Below are 9436 nucleotides of genomic sequence, written 5' to 3' on the forward strand. Positions count from 1 at the left end.
GCATTAATATTGAAAACTCTTCCGCGGCCTTGTCCATTCGTGTTCTCCTGGTTCGGGCAATTTCTAATAATGTGGCCCGGTTTTCCACATTTATAACAAACTACATTGGCATAACTTGCTCCGACACTACTTGCTCCGCGATTACTCGTTCCAACACCATTTGTTCCTTTCGTTCTGTTAACCCCTGGTCCATAGACCTCACACTTCGCCGCGCTATGACCATTTCTTTTACACTTGTTGCAAAATTTGGTGCAGAACCCCGAGTGATACTTTTCACACCTTTGGCATAGCTGCTTCTGATTTTTCTTGTTGTTGCGATTGTTATTGTTGTTGGGACGATTGTTGTAGTTGCTGTTGTTGTTGTTGTTGTTGTTGTTGTTGTTATTGTTGTTATTGTTGTTGTTGTTGTTGGGCCGTTTGTTGTAGTTGCGATTGTTGTTGCGATTGTTGGGATAGTTGTTGCGATTATTGTTGTAATTGCTGTTGTTGTTGTATTGGTGATTCTTATCACCGTTTTCCTCTCACTTTCTTTTGACTTGCTTCACATTGGCCTCTTCAGCCGTCTGTTCTTTAATTCTTTCCTCAATCTGGTTTACTAGTTTGTGAGCCATTCTACATGCCTGTTGTATGGAGGCGGGCTCATGTGAACTTATATCTTCTTGGATTATTTCCGGTAATCCTTTCACAAACGCGTCGATCTTCTCTTCCTCATCTTCGAACGCTCCCGGACACAATAGGCACAATTTTCTGAATCGTCTTTCGTACGTGGTAATATCAAATCCTTGGGTTCGTAACCCTCGAAGTTCTGTCTTGAGCTTATTGACCTCGGTTCTGGGACGGTACTTCTCGTTCATCAAGTGCTTGAATGCTGACCACGGTAATGCGTAAGCATCATCTTTCCCACTTGCTCTAGATAGGTATTCCACCATGTTAACGCAGAACCTGTGAAGGTATGCGTAGCGTACTTCACTTTGTCCTCTTCAGTACACTTACTTATGGCAACCACCGATTCGACCTTCTCGGTCCACCGTTTCAATCTAATCGGTCCTTCGGTTCAATCAAATTCCAAAGGTTTGCAGGCAGTGAATTCTTTGTAGGTGCATCCTACACGATTTCCTGTACTGCTAGATCTAAGGTTATTGTTGGTATGTAGTGTAGCCTGTACTGCGGCTATGTTTGAAGCTAGAAAAGTACGGAATTCCTCTTCATTCATATTCACGGTGTGTCGAGTATTCGGTGCCATTTCCTTCAAAATATTCAAATGGAACAAGTTAATCATACAGAATATTAAGAGTAGTTAATAGTATTTCGTAGCATAATATGAACTCATTTATAAAAGCTTTTTCTTCATATTAGCATTTTATAAGTTTAAATTCGGGTAGTACCTACCCGTTAAGTTCATACTTAGTAGCTAATATACAATTCAACTACTACAATTCTATATGAAAAACTGATTATAATAATATTTCGCGTTCAAACTTTTATACAATATTTTACAAACTTACAATACCGCTTATTTTACATAAAGCATGAAATATAGCACACAATAACTTTGATACAAGATAGTTGTGAAGATAATTCTAGCTAGTACACAAGTCGTTCAGCAAAGGCAATAAAGACACGTAATTCATACGTCCAGAAACAAGTCATGCATTCTGGTTTTACTAGGACTACTTCCCATCCTTGGTCTTGTGGAACATAACCGTTATGGCCGTTGATAAGACAGCGTGTTGTAACGTCGTCAAAGGGACGAGGGTTACGTAATGACCAACAGTCTTGTAATAACCTAAAAACCTCATTTCTTACCCCAATTACCGACTCCGTCACTTGTGGGAACGTTTTGTTTAATAGTTGTAGCCCGATGTTCTTTTTCTCACTTTGGTGAGAAGCGAACATTACTAACCCGTAAGCATAGCATGCTTCTTTATGTTGCATGTTAGCCGCTTTTTCTAAATCATGAAGTCCTATATTCGGATACATTGAGTCAAAATAATTTCTTAACCCGTTGCGTAAAATAGCATTTGGGTTCCCCGCAATATATGCGTCAAAGTAAACACATCGTAACTTATGGGTTTCCCAATGTGATATCCCCCATCTTTCAAACGAAAGTCTCTTATAAACCAAGATATTCTTGGAACGTTCTTCGAATGTCTTACAAACTGATTTCGCCGTAAATAGTTGTGCCGAAGAATTCTGACCGACTCTAGACAAGATTTCATCAATCATGTCTCCGGGTAGGCCTCTTAAAATATTGGGTTGTCTATCCATTTTGTGTTTTTATACTATAAAATAGACAAGAGTTAGATTCATAAAAAAAAATACTTATTAATACAAACAATTTTTACATATACCATAAAGCATAAGCACACTATATTACATATATTACACCACACGAATACAACTATCTTATTCCGACTCGCTCGTTTCTTCTTCTTCGGTTTTGGTTCGTTTTGCCAAGTTTCTAGGGATATATGATGTTCCCCAAATACGAGCTGTCGTTTTCCACAACGGTTTAGAAAAACCTGGTGGTTTAGAGGTTCCCGGGTCATTGTTACAACTTAAGGGCTTCGGGGGTTGACGATACATATAAAGTTCATCGGGGTTGGAATTAGATTTCTCTATTTTTATACCCTTTCCCTTACTATTTTCTTTTGCCTTTTTAAATTCAGTTGGGGTAATTTCTATAACATCATCGGAATTCTCGTCGGAATCCGATTCATCGGAGAATTATTAATCCTCCCAATATTTTGCTTCCTTGGCGGAAACACCATTGACCATAATTAACCTTGGTCGGTTGGTTGAGGATTTTCTTTTACTTAACCGTTTTATTATTTCTCCCACCGGTTCTTTTTCCTCCTCTGGTTCCTCCTCTTCCGGTTCTGATTCTTCTTCCGGTTCCGACTCTTCTTCCGGTTCCTCTTCGGGAACTTGTGAATCAGTCCACGAATCATTCCAATTTACATTTGACTCTTCAATATTATTAGGTGAGTCAATGGGACTTGTTCTAGAGGTAGACATCTATCACATAATATCAAACGCGTTAAGAGATTAATATATCACATAATATATACATGTTAATAATATATAGTTTCCAACAAAAATGTTAAGCAATCATTTTTAAAGAAAACACGGTCGAAGTCCAGACTCACTAATGCATCCTAACAAACTCGATAAGACACACTAATGCAAATTTTCTGGTTCTCTAAGACCAACGCTCGGATACCAACTGAAATGTCCCGTTCTTATTGATTAAAAACGTTCCATATTAATTGATTTCGTTGCGAGGTTTTGACCTCTATATGAGACGTTTTTTAAAGACTGCATTCATTTTTAAAACAAACCATAACCTTTATTTCATAAATAAAGGTTTAAAAAGCTTTACGTAGATTATCAAATAATGATAATCTAAAATATCCTGTTTACACACGACCATTACATAATGGTTTACAATACAAATATGTTACATCGAAATCAGTTTCTTGAATGCAGTTTTTACACAATATCATATAAACATGGACTCCAAATCTTGTCCTTATTTTAGTATGTAACAACGGAAGCTCTTAGTATTCACCTGAGAATAAACATGCTTTAAACGTCAACAAAAATGTTGGTGAGTTATAGGTTTAACCTATATATATCAAATCGTAACAATAGACCACAAGATTTCATATTTCAATACACATCCCATACATAGAGATAAAAATCATTCATATGGTGAACACTTGGTAACCGACATTAACAAGATGCATATATAAGAATATCCCCATCATTCTGGGACACCCTTCGGATATGATATAAATTTCGAAGTACTAAAGCATCCGGTACTTTGGATGGGGTTTGTTAGGCCCAATAGATCTATCTTTAGGATTCGCGTCAATTAGGGTGTCTGTTCCCTAATTCTTAGATTACCAGACTTAATAAAAAGGGGCATATTCGATTTCGATAATTCAACCATAGAATGTAGTTTCACGTACTTGTGTCTATTTTGTAAATCATTTATAAAACCTGCATGTATTCTCATCCCAAAAATATTAGATTTTAAAAGTGGGACTATAACTCACTTTTACAGATTTTTTACTTCGTCGGGAAGTAAGACTTGGCCACTGGTCGATTCACGAACCTATAACAAATATGTACATATATATCAAAGTATGTTCAAAATATATTTACAACACTTTTAATACATTTTGATGTTTTAAGTTTATTAAGTCGGCTGTCCTCGTTAGTAACCTACAACTAGTTGCCCATAGTTAGATGTACAGATATAAATCGATATATATTATCTTGAATCAATCCACGACCCAGTGTATACATATCTCAGTATTGATCACAACTCAAACTATATATATTTTGGAATCAACCTCAACCCTGTATAGCTAACTCCAACATTCACATATAGAGTGTCTATGGTTGTTCCGAAATATATATAGATGTGTCGACATGATAGGTCGAAACATTGTATACGTGTCTATGGTATCTCAAGATTACATAGTATACAATACAAGTTGATTAAGTTATGGTTGGAATAGATTTGTTACCAATTTTCACGTAGCTAAAATGAGAAAAATTATCCAAACTTGTTTTACCATAACTTCTTCATTTTAAATCCGTTTTGAGTGAATCAAATTGATATGGTTTCATATTGAACTCTATTTTATGAATCTAAACATAAAAAGTATAGGTTTATAGTCGGAAAAATAAGTTACAAGTCATTTTTGTAAAGGTAGTCATTTCAGTCAAAAGAACGACGTCTAGATGACCATTTTAGAAAACATACTTCCACTTTGAGTTTAATGATAATGCTAAAAACGAACATATATTTCATAGCATTATTCCTCAAGAAAGACAAGCTTTTAGTTGCAATTGTTCTATTTACAAGTGATATTCGTTTAAATAATAAAAGGTGAAGACAAAAGACAGATTCGACGAATTGAAGACGCAAACGACCAAAAAGCTCAAAAGTACAAAATACAATCAAAGAGGTTCCAATTATTGATAAGAAACGTCTCGAAATTACAAGAGTACAAGATTCAAAACGCAAAGTACAAGATATTAAATTGTACGCAAGGACGTTCGAAAATCCGGAACCGGGACCAGAGTCAACTCTCAACGCTCGACGCAACTGACTAAAAATTACGAGTCAACTATGCACATAAATATAATATAATATTTAAATAATTCTTATAATTATTTAAATATTATAATATATTAAAAATTCGTCGGCAAAGAAAGACTCCAAAGTTGGTGAGCTGGAAAATCAAACTCCGCGACTCGCGGAGTTTGAAGGCAAAAATTGCCGCGAGTCGCGGAGCCCCAAATTCTGAAACCGCCTATAAAAGCAAACGCAGTTTGATCGCAAAAATATCAATATAATTCAATCTCTCTCTCAATATATACTATATACATAATATATATATATATATATATATATATATATATATATATATATATATATATATATATATATATATATATATATATATATATATATATATATATATATATATATATATATATATATTTTAATTTTAATTTTAATTATAATTCTAATAATAAAGGTATGTTAGCAAATATTGTAAGGGTGTAAGTTGAAATTCTGTCTGTGTAACACTACGCTATTTTTAATCATTGTAAGTTATGTTCAACCTTTTTAATTTAATGTCTCGTAGCTAAGTTATTATTATGCTTATTTAATCCGAAGTAATCATGATGTTGGGCTAATTACTAAAATTGGGTAATTGGGCTTTGTACCATAATTGGGGTTTGGACAAAAGAACGACACTTGTGGAAATTAGACTATGGGCTATTAATGGGCTTTATATTTGTTTAACTAAATGATAGTTTGTTAATGTTAATATAAAGATTTATAATTGGACGTACCCATAAATTACCATATACACTCGATCGGACACGATGGGCGGGGTATTTATATGTACGAATAATTGTTCATTTAACTGGACACAGGAATGAATTAATAGCCACTAGAATAATTAAAACAGGGGTGAAATTATGTACAAGGACACTTGGTATAATTGATAACAAAATATTAAAACCTTGGGTTACACTCAGTCGACATCCTGGTGTAATTATTAAACAAAGTATTAAAATCTTGTTACAGTTTAAGTCCCTAATTAGTTGGAATATTTAACTTCGAGTATAAGGATAATTTGACGAGGACACTCGCACTTTATATTTATGACTCATGGACTGTTATGGACAAAAACCAGACGGACATATTAAATAATCCAGGACAAAGGACAATTAACCCATGGGCATAAACTAAAATCAACACGTCAAACATCATGATAACGGAAGTTTAAATAAGCATAATTATTTTATTTCATATTTAATTTCCTTTATTTTATATTTAATTGCACTTCTAATTATCGCATTTTTATTGTTATTGTATTTAATTGCACTTTTAATTATCGTACTTTTTAATTATCGCAAGTTTATTTTATCGCACTTTTATTATTCGCAATTTCATTATCGTTAATTACTTTATGCTTTAAATTAAGTCTTTTATTTATTTAATATTTTACATTTTGTTTTAACTGCGACTAAAGTTTTAAAATCGACAAACCGGTCATTAAACGGTAAAAACCCCCCTTTATAATAATAATATTACTTATATATATATTTATATTTTTATAAAATTAAACTAATATAGCGTTAAGCTTTGTTTAAAGATTTTCCCTGTGGAACGAACCGGACTTACTAAAAAATACACTACTGTACGATTAGGTACACTGCCTATAAGTGTTGTAGCAAGGTTTAAGTATATCCATTCTATAAATAAATAAATATCTTGTGTAAAATTGTATCGTATTTAATAGTATTTCCTTGTAAAATATAAAGCTATTTTATATACACCTCGCATAACATCAAGTTATTTTTGGCGCCGCTGCCGGGGATAATCTAGCTTAAAAGCCGGAAGCGTAACGCTAAATTTAAAAAAAAAAATTATTTTTTTTAGTTTACTTTTATACGCTTTTGTAAAAATACGTTTTAAATATTCGAAAACATAAAAAGAAAAACAAAAATATAAATATTTTTAAGATTTTGTTAAATATTTAAGTTTTGTAAAGTTTCTTTATTTTTATTTTATAAAAATATAAGTTTTATTTAAATATTTTGTTTGTATTAAAACATAAAAAAAAACGTCGAATTAAATCCTGTACCTGAGTTAAATTTTGGAACCCCGCGACTCGCGGAGTTTGCAGCTTCGAATACCGCAACTCGCGGAGCCTCCCTGACACACATGACAGAAACCCTAATCAGCATTAAATACGGGGTAATTATTATTTATTTATTATTATTAACCCTAATTACTTATTTATTATTATAATTAGTTTTAAGTTTTTAAATTAAATTGTATTTTAGTTAAATTAGTTTAATTAAAATATAAAATTAATAGTTTAATAAAATAAATAATATTTTTATAAATATTGTACTTTTTACAACTTTTTGTATATTTTTATATTTTGTCCCTTTTTAATTATTTTAGCGTAATATTTGTATTTTTCGCTCGTATTTAGTTTTAAGATATAGTTTTTGCCATAGTTATTTTTTACTTCTAGATTTTTAGACTTTGCCGTAAAATTCCTTAAGTGCTTTTTCTTTAGACTAAGATTTAGGTGCTTTAGAATTTTGCGACGCCTTTTTAAGTTTTAGTACCTTTTTAAGTTATTTCCATTTGGGATATAGTTTTACTTGTAAGCTTTAATATTTTTAGACGCCTTTTACCTATGTATCAATTATCATTCAAATTAGTAATCTCAATTTGCGATTATAATTTTAAGTTAGTGATAGTAATAAGGTTGGGTTAGTCGAGTGTTTTTAAGTTCTATAAGTTACTCTTTTTCTTTCTTATTTTTATTTTTCGACCTTTTCCGACACACTCTTTTTCTTTCTTATTTCTCGCTATTCTAGTTTTAGGACATAGATTTTTATTCTACTTCTTATCTAAATTTCTTAAAATTACGAAAATTTATTTTAAGTGGTTAAATTGATAGACATCAAAATTTTCTGGTTCGTAGTAATAGTTGGATTTGTACGTGGACCGGGTTATTGGAGCCAAACAGTCCTCAATTATATTGAGACGAAACGAATCCTGCCCCTCTGCTGCATCTTTTGGCTATTCGAAACGTGGGCAAAATCAGAAAAGTCTATTAATTGGATAACTTATATAATTTTTCTTTCCTTTTAAAAACTAATAGGATATTCAGTGAATGCACCGAGCAAGACGTTCACCACCTTTTGTGCGTTCACCACCTGTAACTAGATCAAGACATCTAGCTAATATTACCGCCGTTGATTTTTGTTTAGAATCATCATCCAGTCGACCAAGTACTCCAGTTCAAATTTCCGATAATCCATTTTTTGAACCCGACCTCACAATTGAGAATCCGGAGAATATTTAGGGACGATTCATAGATCCTGAACCACTAAACTTTCCTCCGGAACCACCAATCATTCAAACAGAGATTGTTGAGGAACGAACCATTAAATCAGAATCCTCTAGTGATTCCGATTCAACAAATTCAATTATGGAGAATCTGGAACCTTTAAGTATGGAAGACCGAATGAGAGCTAAACGCACTGGCCAAGGTCACGCAATTACTCATCCTGACATTAATGCGCCAGATTATGAAATCAAAGGACAAATTCTACACATGGTGACTAATCAATGCCAATTTAGTGGTGCCCCGAAGGAAGATCCAAATGAACATCTTCGTACCTTTAATAGGATCTGCACTCTATTTAAAATAAGAGAAGTTGAGAATGAACAGATATATCTCATGTTATTTCCCTGGACTTTAAAAAGAGAAGCCAAAGATTGGTTAGAATCGTTACCTGAAGGGGCGATTGATACATGGGACGTTTTAGTTGAAAAATTTCTTAAACAATTCTTTCCTGCATCTAAAGCCGTAAGACTTCAAGGAGAAATTGTTACGTTCACACAGAAGCCAAATGAAACTCTATATGAGGCGTGGACAAGATTTGGAAAGTTATTAAAAGGATGTCCACAACATGGTTTAGATACCTGTCAAATAGTACAAATATTCTACCAAGGATGCGACATCACTACAAGGAAAGACATCGATATAGCAGCTGGTGGTTCCATTATGAAGAAAACCGAAACTGATGCTTATAAAATTATTGATAACACTGCTTCCCACTCACATGAGTGGCACCAAGAAAAAGATATCGTTAGATCATCTAGAGCAGCTAGAGCCAATTCTAGCCATGACTTAGATTCCATTTCCGCAAAGATAGATGCTGTCGAGAGACGAATGGAAAAGATGACTAAAGATATACACTCAATACGAATTAGTTGTGAGCAGTGTGGAGGACCACATTTGACAAAAGATTGTCTCAGTATTGAATTAACAATGGAACAAAGAGAGAATATTTCATACATAAACCAAAGGCC

At 33.2% G+C, this 9436-nt stretch overlaps 1 non-coding gene across 1 annotated transcript; it reads right to left on the reverse strand.

The window, feature by feature from the left end:
• Nucleotides 1–8933: 8933 nt before the first annotated feature.
• LOC139879297 (small nucleolar RNA R71) lies at nucleotides 8934–9040 on the reverse strand. Its single transcript, XR_011770145.1, has one exon. It is a non-coding gene; the product is annotated as a small nucleolar RNA R71 (small nucleolar RNA).
• Nucleotides 9041–9436: the final 396 nt, after the last annotated feature.

The sequence above is a fragment of the Rutidosis leptorrhynchoides genome, chromosome 11, assembly GCF_046630445.1.
Source record: "Rutidosis leptorrhynchoides isolate AG116_Rl617_1_P2 chromosome 11, CSIRO_AGI_Rlap_v1, whole genome shotgun sequence".
Classification (NCBI taxonomy): Eukaryota; Viridiplantae; Streptophyta; class Magnoliopsida; order Asterales; family Asteraceae; genus Rutidosis; species Rutidosis leptorrhynchoides.